Source organism: Capsicum annuum, chromosome 7 (assembly GCF_002878395.1).
Source record: "Capsicum annuum cultivar UCD-10X-F1 chromosome 7, UCD10Xv1.1, whole genome shotgun sequence".
Classification (NCBI taxonomy): domain Eukaryota; kingdom Viridiplantae; phylum Streptophyta; class Magnoliopsida; order Solanales; family Solanaceae; genus Capsicum; species Capsicum annuum.
This window is the reverse complement of record NC_061117.1, coordinates 218,254,222-218,274,543: the sequence shown is the minus strand read 5'-3', so window position 1 is coordinate 218,274,543 and position 20,322 is coordinate 218,254,222. Positions and strand designations below refer to the sequence as shown.

The 20,322-nt window shown below is 31.0% G+C and overlaps 1 long non-coding RNA gene across 1 annotated transcript; it reads left to right on the top strand.

Moving 5' to 3' along the window:
- The first annotated feature begins 10,574 nt into the window (after nucleotides 1-10,574).
- Nucleotides 10,575-13,285, top strand: LOC107877373. Its single transcript, XR_001676347.2, has 3 exons — nucleotides 10,575-11,418; nucleotides 11,564-11,668; nucleotides 13,053-13,285. It is a non-coding gene; the product is annotated as an uncharacterized LOC107877373 (long non-coding RNA).
- Nucleotides 13,286-20,322: the final 7,037 nt, after the last annotated feature.

The following is a 20,322-nucleotide window of genomic DNA, read 5'->3' as shown; positions in this document are numbered from 1 at the left end:
AAAATGAAGTTGAAATTCAGTTAGATAAAAAGATCAAAGTGATATGCAGTGATAGTGGCGGAGAATATGAATCTCCCTTTGCCGAAATATGTGTAGAGAGTGAAATTGTCCATGAAACTACAACCTCGTATATACCTCAATCTAATGGAATTATAGAAAGGAAGAACCGAATTTTGAAGAAAATGATGAATGTCTTACTTATAAGTTTGGGTTTTCCACAAAACTTGTGGGGGGAGACTATCCTTACAGCCAACCGAATACTCAATAGAGTTTCTGTAATACCTGTGCCTTTTTCCTAGCTTGAAATTATCTCAAGGATGTTAGAACTTGCTTTGAAATATGAATCCATTTTTGTACACGTGCTATTTTTAATATTCTCACTTTATATCACGTGGGAAATTGAATAAGCTTTCCATCGATACCAATTTTATCAAAATTCGGCATCGGGGGAAGAAGTTATGGGCATTTTACGGAAGCAGTTCGGACTGCCCCGGGATTGACGGACAGGTCAACGGACCGTCGCTAGCTCGATGGACCGTCAAAGAGTACCGTCGCACTGATGCAATGGACCTGCTTTCTGCTCAATAACGAAGGTAGTAGCCGACGGACCGTCGCTAGCTCGATGGACCGTCGGATCCTACTGTCACACTGAGCCAGTGAGACTTGTTTCTGCCCAGGTCTGACGGTCAGGACCGACGGACCATCGCAGTACCGACGGACCATTGCCCTAACCCATCACACCATACGTTCAGTATTTTCAAGCCATTTTTAAAAGGGTATTTTGGTCTTTTACCACCCACTTATATATACCCAGTTATATCCGATTTCAGCCCCTTAGTTCATTATTATTTCACACCAACAAGTATTAGGGTTTATCTCTAAGATTAATCCCCAAGAATAAAATCCAAATCTTCTTCAAGAATTAAGAGATCCAAATTCTTCAAGTTCAAGAACATCAAGAAACTCAATCCAGGTACGCATAGTTTTCATCCATAGACCCCTTTCTTCCATGAAGTCCAAGAATCTCTTTTCTAAATTTAAGTTATAGATTTTCTTTATGAATTTCATGATTGGGCTGCTTTTGTTCATGTTGATAATGAGTAATTGGATCCTATTCCATGATTGGGTGATAAATTCTATGTGGGTTGATTAGTATAGATATGGATTCATGCAAACCTATGATTAAACCCTTGAATGATGAAATTAGAATTGAACCATGATGTTTAATTGTTGTACAATGTTGTTTACATATACTATGCCTACCATGTGTTTGATTAAATGCTTAGATGAAGGAAAATGCCCAACTAGCATGATATCATGAATTCCCCATGTATGTACAAGTTTATGCCTATCACATGTTTGATGAAATGCTTCAATAAATAGATTATGGTGATTATTATGTATTCAAGTAAGTCATGCTTTGTCAGTTTCCTTCTATCGAGTCCTGGGGGTACTTGTACCCGAAATATTAGTTGTGTGCCTAGAGCCATGTCATGTTTTCACGATACTCTCAGTCAAGCTATGAATCCTTAGACTTCAGACAGTCTTATGACTCAGGAAATCTCCATGATCTTATGAACTCAGTCAGTTGTCAGATATCAGTAGTATTCCATCAGTCAACGAAATGCAGTAACTTAGTCCATGTACAGTTCAATTAATCATGTTTAGATTCTAATCAGATGGGAGTAGGAATTAGCTTCGAGTGAACCCAAGGATGGGGACACACAAAGTCAGATAAGGATGTGATCCTTAGAAGTCATCCTTGCGTTCCAGAACTATGTAGCCAGCATAGGTTGAGATATCAACACTGTCCGATGAGGGTTGATGAAGTGGATAAGCACTGTTAGATAAGGGCCCCACCATTCTCTTTTGGGGACACTATCAGATGAGGCTCACCCACAGCGTGTCCTTACCAGTGGCGCGACATTGATACCCTTCCAATTTAGGTTACAGATTGGACCTCAACTCAGCCATAATGGTGTATTAGGGGTATGTAGATTAAATAACTACTTCCCACAGTTTCAGTATAAGTCTCAGTAAAAGAACTCAGATAGTTCTTCAGATTTCAGGACTGTCAGATACAGTCAACTCAGTTTATTATAGAACTCAGATATTTTCATCAGATTCAGGACTGTCAGATACAGTCACTTATGTTATCAGTTATATCAATGGTCAGTATATCATGTATCAGTATTCATATTCAGTAATCATGTTGTCACGATATCAGTGTCAGTTATTATGTAGAATGCATATATTCTCACGCTCATGATAATTAGTCTGTTATTATTATTGTTTATGCATATGAACCCCATGTATTTAGCCTACATCACATACATACCAGTACATTCAGTCATACTGACGCATTTACGCTATGGTGTCTTATACCATAAGTTCAGAGACACGAGCTCCAGAGCATCAGTAGATTTCCAGATATCCGCAGACAAAGTAGAAGTGAGTCCTCATCTTTCAAGGATGGGATCATTCCTTATTTATATCATTAATCATCTTATTAGTTGGAGTTAGTTGGGGACAAGTCCCATCAACTCCTTATTCAGACAATCATATTTAGAGGCTTTTCAGACTACAGTATGTTTAGATAGCTTATTTCAGTTTTGTTTTGGGTATTTCATACTCCATTCATATGTTATGATTTATTAGATCTTATGTTACAGTTTGAACCTTATGGTCTTCAGTTCATGTTTCCGCATTAGTCAGTATTTTATGCAGTATACAAGTACAGATATCAGTCATAGGTTAGCTTGTGGACCTTCGGGGTCATGAGCACCGTATAGCATTCCGGGTACCAGATTTGGGGCGTTATAGTTCCCCATAGTAAGACACAATATATCCATATAAATAATGGATAGGAATAAAACCCAACTTGAAATACTTCAAAGTGTGGGGGTGTCTAGTGAAGGTTCAAGTTTCTTTACCAAAAAGAATAAAGATCGGACCTAAGACGCTGGACGTTGTGTTCATAGGATATGCTAAAGTAGTAAAGCATGTCAGTTTTTGATTCATAAGTCCAAACATCCAGATATTAATGAAAATACGGTGGTTGAATCAGATAATGTTGAATTCTTTGAAAACATATATCCATATAAAACTAGAAATGAACAGTCTAGTAGGGGGTATAAACAACCTCGAGATGAACCAAGTGAGAATGTACATAATGATGAGAATCCAAGACATAATACACGTTAAAAAATCTCAACTTTGTTTGGATCATATTTTGTAATATTTCTCTTAGAAAATGAGCCTCAAACATTTAAAGAAGTGATGTCGTCATTGGACTCATCCTTTAGGAAAGAGACAATAAATAATGAGATTGATTCCATCTTAAGAAACCATACATGGGAGTTGGTTGATCTTCCTCAAGGAAATAAACCTTTAGGTTTTAAATGGATCTTCAAAAGGAAAATAAAAGCGGATGGTACTATTGACAAGTACAAGGCAAGACTTGTTGTAAAAGGCTTCAAACAAAAGGAAGGTCTTGATTACTTTAATAAATACTAGCCAGTAACAAGGAAAACATCGATTTGAATGTTAATTGACTTGGCAGAAGTATATGATCTTGAAATCCATCAAATGGATGTGAAAACTGCATTCCTAAATAGAGAATTAGAGGAAGAAATTTACATGGATTAGCCTGAGGGTTTTGTGGTTCCAGGAAAAGAGAATAAGGTGTGTAAACTTGTTAAGTCATTGTATGGACTAAAACAGGCACCTAAACAATGGCATGCGAAGTTTGAACAAACCATGTTGGCAAACGAATTCAAAATAAATGAATGTGATAAGTGTGTCTACATCAAAGATACTACAAATCACTAAGTCATTGTGTGTTTATATGTAGATGATATGTTGATCATCAGTAGAGACATTTCTCACATAAATGCTACAAAACGAATGCTTGAGAGCAAGTTCGATATGAAAGACCTAAGAGTTGCGGATGTGATCTTAGGGATAAGAATCTATAGAACTCAACAGGGGTTGGCATTATCACATTTTCATTATATTGAAAAGGTACTTGACAAATTCAAATATATGGAATTTGGCATTGCCAATACTCCATTGGTTGTGAGCTTTACACTTCGAAGAATGAAAGTGAAAGTGAATCACAATTGGAATACGCAATAGTATTGGGATGTCTAATGTATATAATGAATTGTACACAATCATACATAGCATACGCTATTAGTAAGTTGAGTAGGTACACGAGTAATCCCAACAAAACTCATTGGATGGCAATGAAAACAGTTTTGGGGTATCTTAAATACACTCAAGACTATGCTTTACATTATAATAAATATCCTGCGGTTCTTGAAGGATATAGTGATGTAAATTGGATCAGCGTTTCAAATGAAGTAAAATCCACTAGTGGATATGTATTTACTATCAGTGGGAGATCGGTCTCTTGAAAATCATCCAAATAGACATGTATTGCTTGCTCTACAATGAAATCTGAATTTATCGCATTGGATAAAGCCGGTGAAGAAGCAGAATGGCTCCAAAATTTCTTAGAAGATATTCCTTATTAGCCCAAACCAGTGGCACCAGTATGTATACACTGCGATAGCCAAGCGGCAATAGGTATGGTAGGGAGCATGATGTACAACGATAAATCTCGTCATATAAAACGGAGACATAATACCGTTAGAAAACTTCTTTCTAGTGGAATTATCATTGTTGACTATGTGAAGTCAAAGAATAATGTGTCGAATCCACTTGCAAAAGGCCTATCTAAAGAAGGAGTTGAAAGGACATCCAAGGGAATAGGTTTACGGCCTAAGACAAGTCAGCATGACGGTAACTCTAACTAGCAAATTGAAGATCCCAAGAGCTAGGTTCAAAGAGATCAAACAAAGTTGTGTCTGACAGGTTCAACATTGTCAATATACCCAACTCATTCTCATGATGTAGACAATGTTTTAGTAAACAAAGATAAGACACATGGAATGAAATCTTTTAATAATTATCTAAATTTGGCAGATTTGACCAAATAGTTTAATCTATAGAATTGAACGCTTAGAAATCACCTATGTGAGGGTGAAGTCGAAGCCGCTTCAAGGAGAATGTCATGTTTATGGATGAAATGAACAAAATCGTCAGAACCATAAATGGTAAAAGGCTAGTTGTGTGACATGTGTTGTCTAGGTGTACATTAAAGCTTGACGGTTCAAAGTATCAAATCTACCGATTGACTGAGTGCATCTGATGCATGTTCACTACGAAAAGTTCAAAGAAAAACCCACTTATCCAGATGCAATCAATCTTTGCTTGATGATCACCTACTTGCTCGTAAAGTTTTACAAAGAATAGTCATTCCCCATTCATGTGGAGGATTGTTGGGTTCAATTGGTGTGAATGGAAAATGGAGGGACACAACCTTTGAGAAAAAAACATATTGTTTTGGAAAAGAAGTGACTATTAAAATAGTTATGTATGTTCAGAAAAAAACACAATGTTTTGAATGAAAAAACATGACTCTTCCAAAGGATACACCTTTTCGGATGAACCATTGCCACCTTTTGGAAGGGGTACTTGATGGCTATATAAACTTGCATTTATCCACATGTTTAGGAACGAAAAAAATTTTCTGCAATAAAACTCTTCTTGTTTTCTGAAAATATACTCCGTGTGATCATCTAACCGTTGAGTGAGTTCGAAGAGAATCCGATCGTTTGAAATACCACTACAGTTGGATTGTTAGGACATTTTATCCTGGGAGGAAAATTCCGCAACCTCGGGTTCCTTAGGGGAATTATTTCCTTAGGGACACTTTGTGAAGTCGAAGGACTTGGCCTTTTCTGTTTCATCTAAATTTCTGAAGAAAAAAAAACATACTTCTTTGAAAGGTCCTTTTGATCTTGTGTTGAAGGTGTTATATAACTTCATAGGTGTTTTTGATTCTAGACATGAACTTGTGTTGAAGTTGTGCCTAAAGAGAGATTCTTGTAGCCGAAAACATCAAACACAATAAGGGTCTGCTCACAAACTAGGGTCACACCAAAATACAATTACAAGAAGGTTCTCAAATACAAATAAAGCCACTTCTGGTGGATCAGGACAGCAAGATTCTCCCATGTCAAGCTAGTTAGTTCATGGGGCACGCCAGTTTGGGATTACATGCTTGTTATAGATAAATTGTGCAATTTCAGGCAGATCAAGACACTTGTATTCTCTCATTTCACACTCCTCAGATTATGCAAATGAAGCGACTTCTGGTAGATCAGAAGACCACAATTCTCCCATTTTAAGCGCATCAACTCATACAAATGTATTAACTATTCCTTATTGTGACCCAACTATATTCACAAATGATGCAATTACTCGCGAAAATGGGACTCATCGGAACCCAATTATAGTTACAAGCTTACCAAATACAAATAAAGTGGTTCACTCTCGTGAATTAGGATTCCATTCTTTAACCTTTTCAAGTTCACCAACTCAAATTAATAAAGTATCTCCTCTCGATCCATATCAGTGGCGGAGCCAAAATTTTAGTTAAGGATGTTCATATTTTTCCTTCTTTTTACAAGGGCAGAAGAACTGTTTTATTGATGCAAAATTGTACACCCTTGACCACTGGGTTGTGCTTCTCTAGCTTCTCAAGAGTGTTCAACAATCTGTATATAACCATAAATATCTATATTTAACCTATATACTTGAAAAAAATTTCAACGAAGAGTGTTCATCTGACCATCCTTCGGTGGCTGTAGCTCTGCCCCTGATCCAGATAGAGGAATTGTGTCATCAATTATTAACTGATACAAATGCACGCGCACACTGGACCACAATTGTATGTGTTGTTGTAGGTAGGCGAATATATCTCAAACTATTGACAGTATTTGTGAGTCGGGTGGCTCTTTCATTTGTATGGTTATTTGGTTGATGAATTTAGTAAATCAAAGTATAGTAAGTAGTAGAATACTAGATGATAACAAAACACACACTGCATTATTAGATGGTATTTACCACAACATTGTGAATAACATCACACCCTTACCACTATTCCCTAGTCTTATTCAAGCAGTTATTTCATTTTTATCAATTGATAACTGATGTCACGTGTCCTGTCTAGTCCGAATCGCGAGGAAATACTTTGTTGTTTGAGTTGGTGATCTTGAAATGGGGAAAAAATCAAGACCAAAGTAATGCCTTTTGAATTGTGGAAAGGTCATAAGCCAAATTTGGGATATCTAAGAGTTTGGGGTTGTTTAGCCTATGTAAGGTTAATGGATCCTAAAATCTCTAAGTTGGGTAAGAAAGTTACTACTTGTGTTTTTCTTGGTTATGCTTTTAATAGTACAGCCTATAGATTTTTTAATCTTGAAGATAGCGTGATAATAGAACCAGGTGATGCTATTTTTCAGGAAGATAAATTCCCTTTTGATTCTAAAAATAATGGGGGTCATGGGACTAAAAAAAATATTTTGTCACTACCTAGTTCTTCTACTTCTATTTTAAATAATAAAGAAAATGATGATTTTGAGTTAAGAAGAAGTAAACGAGCTAGAGTAGAAAAAGACTTTGGTCCTGATTATTATATTTTTACTGTTGGAGATGACCCACTCACCTTAAAAGAAGCTGTCATCACATGATGTTATTTTCTGGAAAGAGGCTGTAAATGATGAGATGGAATCACTAATTTCCAACAACACTTGAAAGCTAGTTGATTTACCACCGGGTTGTAAAACAATTGGTTGTAAATGGGTCTTACGTAAAAAATTAAAACCGGATGGATCTGTTGATAAATATAAAGCTAGGTTTGTGGCTAAAGGTTTTAAACAACTAGAAGTCCTAAAAATTTTTGATACTTTTTCACCTGTAACAAGAATTATGTCCATTAAACTTTTAGGCGCTATTGCGGCAATTTTTGATTCACAAATTCATCAAATGGATGTAAAAACTGCTTTTTAAAAATGGAGACCTAAATGAAGAGATTTACATGAAACAACCCGAGTGTTTTGTTGAAGCTAACCAAGAAAGCAAAGTGTGTAAACTTAGGGCCCGTTTGGCCATGGATATTTTTCTCTTTTTTCAAGAAAATTTTTTCGGAGTTGGAAATTATGGTGTTTGGCCATGAAACTTTGAAAAACAATTCCGAAATTAAATTTTGAAAATGGAAAACAACTTTTTGTTGTTTTCACTTTTTTTCACTTCCAATTTCAACTTCCATTATTATTACATATAACCCCAATCTTTAAATTTTTACACAAAACCCTCTTATTAACTAAATTTCGTAAATTTTTTTTAAAATGACCAAATTCAATAAAATAATTAATTCAAGTGAAAATAATTAAGAATTTTCAGCAACAAATTTAAGAATATATAAAATATATTTATATCTATCAATCATATTTATCAAAATATATTTTTCTCTATTTAATTGATTATGGTTAGATAAACTTACTTAACTCGTGCTTGCAATATTTTTATTCAAATTTTAGAAGAATAACAATCATAATAATTAGTTTGTTGTTAATTATTTATCAATTGAAGACATATAAATTATTTTCTCAATATTTGGTTGTATGTTAGTAGGTAAATTAGTAGTTGGATGATTTTGATAATTTTTAAAAGTTGAGGGCACAAAATCATATTTAAAAAAGATTTTTCAAAAGTCCAAAAAAAAAATTCAAAAAGATATGGCCAAACACAACTCCAACTCCAACTCCGGAAAAAAGTAATTTTCATGGCCAAATTGCTACTTAATAAATCCCTATATGGCTTGAAACAGGCACCGAAGCAATGGCATGAAAAGTTTGATTCCTGCATGATTGAAAATGAGTTTAGTACAAATGAGTGTGATAAGTGCATATATCATAAGTCTTGAAATAATTCGCACGTTATTATTTGCCTATATGTTAATGATTTATTGATCTTTGGCTCTAACATGAATATTATTGATGAGATTAAAAATATTCTTAGAAGCCATTTTGAAATGAAAGATCTTGGTGAGGCAAATTTTATTCTAGGAATAAAAATTACTAGAACATGTGATGGAATTCTCCTTGACCAGTCACAGTATGTTGAGAAAATATTGAAAAAATATAATTTCCTTGATTGCAAGCATGTTGTAACTCCATTTGATTCTAGTGTTCACCTATTTCCTGTTGAGAGGGAAACAGAAGTAATAAATCAAAAGAAATATGCGAGCATAATTGAAAGTTTGAGATATGTGACTGATTGCACTAGACCTGATATTGCATATGCAGTAGGAGTACTTAGCAGGTTTAGTAGCAAGCCAGGTAATGAACATTAGCATGCTATAAACAGGGTAATGAGATATCTAATTGGAACAAAAAATTGTGGTTTGTTCTATACAAAATATCATGTTGTACTTGAAAGCTATTGTGATGCGGATTGGAATACTTTATCAAGTGATTCATTATCCACGATTGGTTATATTTTTACTTTTGGTGGTGGTGCTATTTGTTGGAAGTCTAAAAAACAAACAATTATTGCTAACTCTACCATGGAGACTGAACTAATTGTTTTAGCTTCAGCTAGTGGGGAAGCGAATTGGTTGAGGGATTTGTTATTTCAAATACCTTATTTTGAAAAAATAATTCCTCCTATATTAATTCATTGTGATAGCACCGCTGCAATTGGTAGAGTTCAAAATCGCTATTACAACGGTAAATCCAGACCTATACGGAGAAAACACAATAATGTGAGATTATATTTGACAAATGGTACCATTAATGTTGATTATGTCAAATTTTGTGATAATCTTGCAGATCCGTTGTCTAAGGCCTTAGCAAGAGAAAAGGTCTGAAGTATATCGAGGGGGATGGGATTGAAGCCTATTAAATCATCAGTCATATGTGAGTAAACCCAACCTGCGGACTAGAGATCCTGTAACCAGGTTCAATGGAAAAAACGAATCACCTGATAACTTGTTGTGAAAAATGCACTATTAATTTATCCCTCCTATGATGTGAGTGCATTTACCTGTAATGATTGTGAGGTTGAGTTTTTTAATAAACTCTTAATGAATATCTGTAGCTCGTGTGAGTGGGGTGCTAAATTATAGGAGCACTCTCGATGGATTTCACCTATGTAAGTGTGGAGGTAGACCGCTTCCTATAAGAATTAGGCTCATTCTCAAAAGACACTCATTAAAATCGGGATAGCACAAGGCCGTAACGTGCTGGTTATAAAGCTCATGTCAACACCTTGACTATTATGTGTAAGCAGTAACTTTTTATTTCCCCAAAGCAGTCATAGTTCAGGTCTGAGATCACTACGACTCTGGAGTAAAGATTACTGTTTTACTAAGTGAAGGTTCAATGCAAAGCACACCTTCATTATGCATGATAGTCTTCTTTCAACTACTGAACTCTCTTGTTAATATTAAAATGAATGGGGAATTGATGGGTCATTTTAATATTAAATCAATACAAGTGCATTATTGTTCATTTTAATATTAAATCAATATAGTGCATTATTGTTATTGCTGCACCAACTTTCTTTACAGGCTTTATAGCCATGCATACATGACTTTTCTTTCAAATATTCCTCTTTAACTTTATTCAACTTTAAAAAAGAAATAATGCACTAAGATTTGTCTACCTACATTATGAAAGAGACTTTCTTCTTATAGCTTTCTTCTTCTATATAAGAAGATGAATACACGGCAAAAAAAAAAAATGAAGAAGAGAAATTGTAATACCACAATATATATAAAAGAGAGTTTATTAGTTGAAGGGAGGTGTTTATTTTGTGGAGCTTTGAACTCAATTCTTGTCCAGAGTATTGAGTTATATTGAGAAGGCTGTTGTATCCTGGAGGGGACAGGTCAATGAGTATTACTGCTGGACCAGTGAAACAATTGCTGCAGTGGGCTTGAATCTCGAGCGAGATATCCGCACCTTAGCCATAAAAGAAGAAATATATTTTTCTATATTCATTTGTAATTTTCAGTTGTAATATTATTGCAATTTTATTGAGATTTTCACCAACATATTATAAGAAAAAATATCAAATTTGTTGTCGTAGGAAGAGGTTATATGCGACTTTTCCCGTCTCTCATTAATTGCACCGCTTCAACTGGAGAAGCAGTAACTAATGACAAAGTTTCACTCAGAGAGACTGGTGCATTAAATACCATGAGGCAAGTTACAATTGTTGGTACCTGAGTCATCATATTGTTGTTTGTCTACATGCTAGAAATAACGGATAGCCAAAGGCCCAAAATTGACTGGCACCGTACGCAGACATAGAATATGTGATTACGCATATGTTGTCAACGACGATAAATCTGCACTCAAGGCTGAGTTCTATCAATACTCTACAAGTCTACAACCAACCATTGGCCTCCAGAATATTGAATTAGATGGCATCACCACCAGAGATCTCTTTCAACTAGAAGATTTGCACCATGTATTGTTCGATTAAGTCTTTTTGCAGCTTGTAAGCATTAATAGCCTTTCAATTGAACTCATACAGTTTTTAGTTATACTTAATCTATAACACTCTAATTGAAACAAGAATGTTGGTTATTTTAATTCATAATTTTTCAATTTGTTTTGATATTATGTTTCACGGCTTTAAATAGACAAGAAGTAGTAGTGAAAAGATTGTCAGCAGACCAAGGTGATGTGGAATAAAAAACGAGATCTTCATAAAGGCCTACGCTTAGATTCTGCTCTAGAATCATAAGGTAAATTTTATTTACATCGAATGTTTACTCTAAATCAATTGATGCATGATAAGTTTGAATACTCATATCAATGCAATTTATATTATACAATCAACAACAACAACAACAACAACGAATAGTGAGTGCATTCTCACGAAATGAAATCTGAGAAGGATAACGTATATGCAATTTTCTCTTCACTGTCTCTCGCTTCAAGTTTAAAACACGGAAAAATATATATTTGTTTTAAGTTTTTGCTTCTTCCTTTTTATTTATATTTCATTGTTAGGTGAGATTTAACTTTTTTATTGACTTTATCCATAAAAATGTATGAAAGTCAAGAAAATCTAGCTCCAAATTACAAAAATGAGAACCACAACAGACATTAGCGTCTTTATTATTTCTAGGGACATAAGTTATGCACTATAGTTAATGGAATTGTCAAGGTTTCTTTTGTTTTCGTTAAAAAAACCTACTGAGGTATATAAATAGGCCAATGACTCCTTAGAAGTGTCGAACTCAAGAAAATCTAGATACAATGTATTCAAGGGCGGAGCCAGCCTTCTGTTTGGAGGTTCGGCCGAACCTCCTTCGATGAAAAAATATACTATTTATACATGATTAAAATTATTTTTTATATGGCTATAGTAGGTGTTGAACCCCCCTCGATTAAGTTTTCCTTGAATATGGAACCCTCTTAGTTGAAACACTAAGTTTTCTTTAAATATGAAACCTCCTTCGTTGAAATTCTGGCTCCGCCTCTGAATTATTAGGACAACATTGGTGATCCTTAAAATCCATAATATATTAAATTTTGAAGAAATAAATATAAATTCTGCAAGTAGAATTGATTGAGGTAACAAAAAGAATTTTATTCACCAAATTTTAAGAATTGCTCTACAATAAATAAAATTATCATTTATTAATATTTATTTGTTTTATTTTGATATTTAAAGTTTTTTCGTACATTAATCATAATTCGAATTCTAAATACTTACCTTTATTTTGCTTAGGATTTTAAATATATAAATATCCCTAAATTTTTTGCAATATTTTGTTGAGTGTTTGTTGTCGTGATTCTTTTTCCAAAGAAAGAAAAAGGTTGGTTGCCTTTTCCCAAAAAAGGAAAGGTTTTGTTTTAGTTTTTAGCTGGGTAAGGTTTTGTTTTAGTTTTTTGACTAGGTACTATTTTTCCATCAAATAAAAAGAAATCATAGTTAGCTTGTTTTGGATGGTAGAAAGTACAGCTTCATTATTGAGTAACTCTATAGCTTTTAGGTTTCAAATTTCTATTTCTTTTTCTATTGTATTGGGTTTATTGATTATAAATAACAAGTCATTCTTTTATGTTTGTAAATAATTTTGTTATTGTATCTTTAACGTATTTTTTTAATTTAATTTTCAGGTATCAAATTTTCTTTTCTATTGGTTTGATTGTATTGATCGTGAATAACAAAACATCTTTTTTATTTTTGTAAGTAATTTTCTTTATTAATTTTTTAATATAAGTTTGTGATTTTTAGAAAATATATAATTCTCATTGATACAATCAGTGGAATGGTGTGAGTCTTTATATAAGGACACATAATTTGTATTTGTTCTATTTAATGTGACACAATAATTAGTAGTACTTTTCTAATATGTATTTGTTTTATTTAATGTGACACAATAATTAGTAGTACTTTTTAGAACTAAGAGTCTATGAAAAACAAGATCTCTATTTCTCTGAGTTGGGGGTTAGATCATGTATAAGTACTTTTGTGGCTAAAAATTACTCTCCAATCATTTTTATTTATCTACTTTGGACTTTGCAGTCTCCTTTAATATAACGACTAATGAGTATTTTATTAAAATTCTAGAGTAGTATGACCCGTGTCAGCACGGGCCCAATATTAAGATATTTTGATTATGTACGGTAAGTTAGATTGATGTCAATATGAATTATAAAATATGAATACACAAAACATATTAACTATTTGATAGTTATTTTTCAAGGAACCAAATTATTTCAAAAGATGATTATGTATGACTTACTCATATAAATAACAAAATTAAATGCATTTTGAAGTTCAGATCTTTAATCATATGACTGAAATTTGATACATTAAGTATAAAATATGAGATTAAAATTGATGTATAAGACTTGACACCTATTGTATAAAATAGAGAATAATTGTTGAAAAAAATAAACATATTATATCACATGTGGTTGCATTTAATAGCCCAAATTTGCAATGTATTCCCCTACTAAACCGACATAAACATCATTTGCTTTCATTTCTCCTTTTCTTTTATTTGTTAATTTATTAATTAAAGATAAATTAAATTAATATTTTAAATTTAAATTTTAAATATTTTGTAAATTATAAAAAAAAAACAACTATAAGTTACCATCTGTCATATTAATTTAAGTTATTTGATTTTGAGAACACGATAAAATATACTTTTGTAAATGTTTTATCGAACTTTGCTTTTGTATATGTTTCTTCCACTGAAACGTAAGAGTCATTTGTTAAAGTGTATAAAAATAATTTTGAATAGAATGTATTAGTAATGTTAGCAGGTATTATTTATGCTAATATTATTTCTTATACACTATTTGATGTGTTGTATTAAAACTTGTCTTTTCAATCTTGATTTATTTAAATAAAAGTTTTTTTTTTAAAATATTGCATATACATTCTAAGATTCATTCGAGATTTAGCACGTGTTCAATATATGTTATATTCGTCTCAATTTAGGTGAAACAAATATAGTTTAGATAATCAATCATACTTTTAATATGTAATTAGATAATTTGAGTTGTTAACTATTGTACTTTGTAATATTTTTTTATTTAATTTTCAAATTATATACATAACTTTTTTTGTCCAAACTTTTGTGAAATTGATAGTCAATTATATTTTAAAAATAATTTAAGTTTTTAATTATTGTGATTTATAATATTTTTCTTCTGTTCCAATTTAAGTGGCACTAATATAATTTCAAGAGTCAATTAAATATTTTATATTTTTAAAATTTTAAAGTTGTTGATTATTGTGATTTATCGTATTTTTTACATAGTTTTTTTTTTAAAATATATGACAAATTAAATTATTTTTAGATATTTTAAGTTGTTAACTATTGTAATTTATAATACTTTTTATGAATAATATATGTTACTCTTTTTGTCCAGAGTTTTGTGTCGTTGTTAGCCAATTATATTTTGCAAATAATTTAAATTTTTAGTTATGATGCTTTATAATAATTCTTTTATTTAAATTTAAGTGGCGCAATGCTTATATGACTATAATAATTAATAAGAGGTGATATAATAAAATCACGATTGAGCAGCGAAGCATAAATGTCTTAAATGACTTACAACGATTAATCAGAAGTGACATAGCAAAATTACTATAAAAATACCCGTGAAAAAATTTAAGTGGATCTCATATAAGATGTCAAATTAATTTAAAACATCAAGAGTTAATTTGTTATTTTTATATCTATTGTACGTTTTTATTAAATATTATTAATTTTTGAATACTTAAATGACTTATAATAATTAATTAGAGGTGATATTTGGTAAAACTATGGTGGAAACAGTTGAAGAAGGCATGTTATAAATGTGTATTTTACTTTTTTAGTTAAATATTATTAATTTTTTGATACATAAATGACTTGTAATAATTACTTAGGGATGATATATTAAAATCAAGGTTGAAGCAGCAAAAACAGATATGTCATAGATGTTTATTTTATATTTTTTAATTAAATATTGCTTCTTACAAAGTTTAAGAAAATAAAGAAGACTTTTGAGTCGTGTGACCTTAAATTAAAGTTGAATCAAATGTACCAAAATATCCTTTAATCTTGTGGCCTTAAACATGTCATGTGAAAAGTTGAAATTAAAGTATTCTCAAAGGAAAAGGCATCGTTTTTACCCCAAACTATACAAGAAAAGTCGAAGTCTCACCTAAACTATACTAGTGACCTATTACACACCTAAACTATAAAAAAGTGATACTATTACCTCCCCGCGACACCCATACCCAATTTTAATGAGTGGAGTGTACTCCACTCGCACTGTACTGATGACACACGTTAATTTAATTTTTTTATTTAATTAATAAATAACCCTTGTATTTAAAAATATATAATCAAGAAAATTCATTAATTCAACAACTCCTCCTTCTTCACTTTCCCTTCAAATAACCAAGCAAATTCAACAAGAAAATTTCGATGGAAGAAAATATTCAACAACTCACCATTAAAAATATGAAATTGTTGAATTGTTCACTTATTCTTTACTTCACTTTCCCTTCAAATCCACTTTCTTTTTCACTTTCTTCTCTTCATCAACAACTCATCCTTCTTTTACTCACTTGATTAAATAATGCAAATCTTGTATCAAAGCCAAACTCGTTATCACTGGGGCCTTTTTACCTTTAGCAGCCCCGAAATGTACGTATTTGGATGAGGCTAATAAGGTTTTTGAGTTAATGGAGGTGAAAGATGTGGTTTCTTGAAATGCGTGGGTAACTGGGTATTCTCAAATTGGACGATTTGACGAATTGAAAGTCACACCATAGATTGGAGATGAAAGATGTGGTATTCTCAGAAATCTATGTTGTAATAAATCAAACCATAGATTTCTTGAAAGGCTTTGGGCTTTGGGTATTCTCAGATTCATCAATTAATGGAGGATTTGACGAATTGAATGTTGTAACATGGAGTGTTGTGATTTTGGGGTATGCACGGGGGGATTGATAATTGTGATTTCGATGATAATTTTATTGATGATTTAAAGCTAATATTTAATTGCACATATTGTGATTCCGATGGTAATTTTAGTAGTGGATATTGAATTTTACGGTGGTTGTTTGTGATTTTTATTATATTAATGGTTGTATTGTGATTCCGATAATGAAATTTGAATTTTTAAAATTATTGTGGTGAAGATTTGAGTTTGATGATGATGGTGTCAATGATGGCGTTTAAATGGTGGTGTTTTAATGGTGATTTTGTTGGACAAAAGCAATTGAAGAAGGCGGGACCCACATATTAAAATAATAAATAAATAAAATAATTTTATTAACTTTTTTTCAATTGTAAAAATAAAAAAATTAATTTATTAATATTTTTTCAATTGCAAAAATAATTAATCTAATTGTATATATTAAGAAAAATATTAGGAGTACTTAATGATATAATGACAAATGAAATAGTGACACAAGTATGAAAGCTATCAGTTTAAAAAAAAATTCTTCTCTCACGCACCTTAGGAAGGTGAATACACCTTTTCTGCCACGTCACCTTCTAAGGTGGAAATAGTATCACTTTTTTATAGTTTAGGTGTATAATAGGTCGCTAGTATAGTTTAGGTGTGACTTCGACTTTTCTTGTATAGTTTGGGGTGGAAATGATGCATTTTCCCTGTTCTCAAAAAAGGAAGGGGGTCATTTTTTTTAAACAGACTAAAAAGAAAAGTAGGTCATTCTTTTTTAAACGGAAGGAGTACTAATTTTTTAAAAATAAATGACTTATAATAATTATTTGGAGGTGATATAATAAAATTACGGATTGGATATTATTAACTGTTCAATATATAAATAATTTATAATAATTAATTAAAGGTTATATAGTAATTACGATTAAAGTAGACATGTCATAACTATCTATTTTATTTTTAATTAAATATTATTAATTTTTAAATTTATAAATGAATTATAATAATAATTAATCAAGGGTAATACAGGAATGTTGGTGATTTTTTAAAAATCAAAAGAACACTAATTATTAGGTTTATTTAGTTAAAATTATAATTCGATAGGTTTTAGATAAATCGAGAAAATATCAAATTAATCAAATAAGTTATCTGAGTAAAATACATTTTATATATTAAGTTTTTTAAAAATAAAATATTAAAACTTTTGGTTTGAGTTTGAGGTGGTTGAAATAACTACAATCCAACAAGTAATTAAAGTTCAAAGTTTTAATTAAAAAAATCATTAACTCATAGGAATAGTATGCTTAATCCAATACGGATAATATGATTTGCATATATAAAATAACTAATTATCATTATTATTTAGTAACGAATTATGTTTAACTTTATACAATAAGTAAAATCTTGTTAGGTATTTTTCTTTAATTTCTTTTTGTTGGTATTTATTGACTTGGCACAAATCTAAAAAAGTATTTATTAAAAAATTATTTTATTAAATTAGCTTTATTAATTATACATTAAAAATTTAAATTAGGCAAACTTGTATTTCATGTAACAAATAAGGAAGAAAGCAAATTATATGTTTGATATGAAATGTAAATAAGGAATAAAATGTATTTAATTATATTTATCATATTAAGTATTATAATAAATTATTCTCTTATTAATAAATTTATTTAAACATAATATATTTGAAATAATTTTATATCATATGACCTAAATTAAAATAGCACGTACTTATCCACATTCATCCTAAATACAATGAGAAATACAATTTTTATGAAAAATAGATGATAGATGAGGGCCCACCTGTGAAAATAAATGCAAGGCTAAAAAGTTACATGTAATGTCATTTACATAAATTTCTTACATGACATTTTCTGTAATTAATGAAAAAAGAATGGACTTTGTTTTAGAACTTTTGATAGGTCTACAAAAAGAAGAACAAAATTTTTTCAATAAGAGCTTACAATTTTTTTAAAGACCTTAATACCCTTATTTTTTAATTTAATATCAAATAGGTGATATGTTGAAACCACTCCTTCTAATATATAGAAATGCATATTAATTGATATATAGTTTTATAGGGTAAACGTGACAAAAAAGATGTATAATTTTATTAATTGAAGTGAGATATACGTGTAAAGCACGTACTCTAAACTAGTATATATTAAAAGTGTAAAGGGTCTTAAAAATATCGTTTGAACTTTTTATCCTTTATTAAAAGTATGTGCTTCAGACAAAATCGTCTTTTCATTATTTTTTCTAATATTAAAAAGTTGAAAATTAATTAAATATATTTTGTGAGCAACAAAATTTTATTAGATTTAAATCCGTACGAAATTCGGATTATATTAAATTCAAAATATATTAGTCCCAAATAAATATTGTAGATTAATATAATTGAATTAATTGTTTAAATTCAAACATGGATGGATTTAAATTAAGTCCAATATTTGTTGGGCTAGTCCTTTAACGTGGGTTATAAATGATGAACCCACTTTACTAAACCCAAGATATTGTCATATTCTAGAGGCTCAAAATGATGCCACGTGTCAAGTGATGTGGCATGCCAAGTCAAGTAAAGGAGCCAATAGAACCACGCCACATGTTAAAATGATGCAGCAGGCCTAGTAAAATCAAAAGCCGTGTCACGTCATTTGAATTTGATTGGTCAAAGGAAGTCCATATTTATCATGACTCTTTCTTTCCTAGAACTATAAATAGGGGTCTCATAATTCAAAGGAGACTCCCAAAACTCTAACAAGTAGCAAGAGAAAGCTCGTGGATCAAACGCCGTAATTTTTCTAAAAAACTTAAGCATTCAAATCAAGTTCATCAAGATTCAAGATCAAGAGCAATTTCTCTAATCAAGAGCAATTTCTCTAAAAAAACTCAAGCATTCAAAACAAGTTCATCAAGATTCATATTCAAGCACAAATCAACATCAAGTCCCCCAAGTCCATCAAATCATGCTCAAATTCAAGATCAAGCTTTAAGTTCTTGAATTCAAATATAAGTTAAGATCAAGTCCATCAAATTAAGTTCAAGTTCAATAATATGTAATATAAGAAAAAGCTTAATAAAGAATCTATTTAAAATATTACGATAAACGAAAATAAAGAAGAGACGTTCTAGGAAATGGAGACTCTAAACTCCAATCAACTAGTATTTAATTTGATTTACTAACTACGCTATCAGGAATATATTAATCATGTTTAAAGACAAAAGATTGGGTGAGATGTAAATCTTGAGAAGTTTCCTGCTATATCTATAATATATATATATATATTTTATCGTCCATAGGTACATTAAGAAAGAAGAAATCTTTAATTAATAATATGTAATATAAAAATATAGCGATGTGAAGTTGATGGAATAATCAATATTAATTTCCACAGCGAAGAAGTAGTAGCTACATAGATACGAGAACACTTTCGTGAGTCTTTTAAGTAAAAATTATTTTAAAAGGATCACAACATGGCTGTTGCTTCTGTCTGAATTTGACATTATGTATCTATAAAATTTGATAGATTTAGAGTATCCTTTATATATTATTAATTAGATATCGTAGTCTGTGTCAGCACAAACTCAATATATATTATTTACGTTATCACAATTTATGTATGCATAAAATTTGATAGATTTAGAGTATCCTTTATATATTGTTAACTAGATATCGTAGTCCGTGTCAGTACGAATCCAATACATATTATTTACGTTATCACAATTTATGTAGTACAAATAGCATTTGGAGTGTCAATAAAATTTTATATGAATTTTTGAATAATCTAAGTTGTTAATCATTATGCTTTATAATACCTTTTACGTAATTTAATAATTTATGTTACTCACTTTGTCTCAATTTTAGAATTTAGAGAGAATCAAATTTTTACTAATATATTTTAAGTTGTTGATCATTATGATTTTAGTATCTTTTTAATGTAATTTCAAATAATTTATGTTA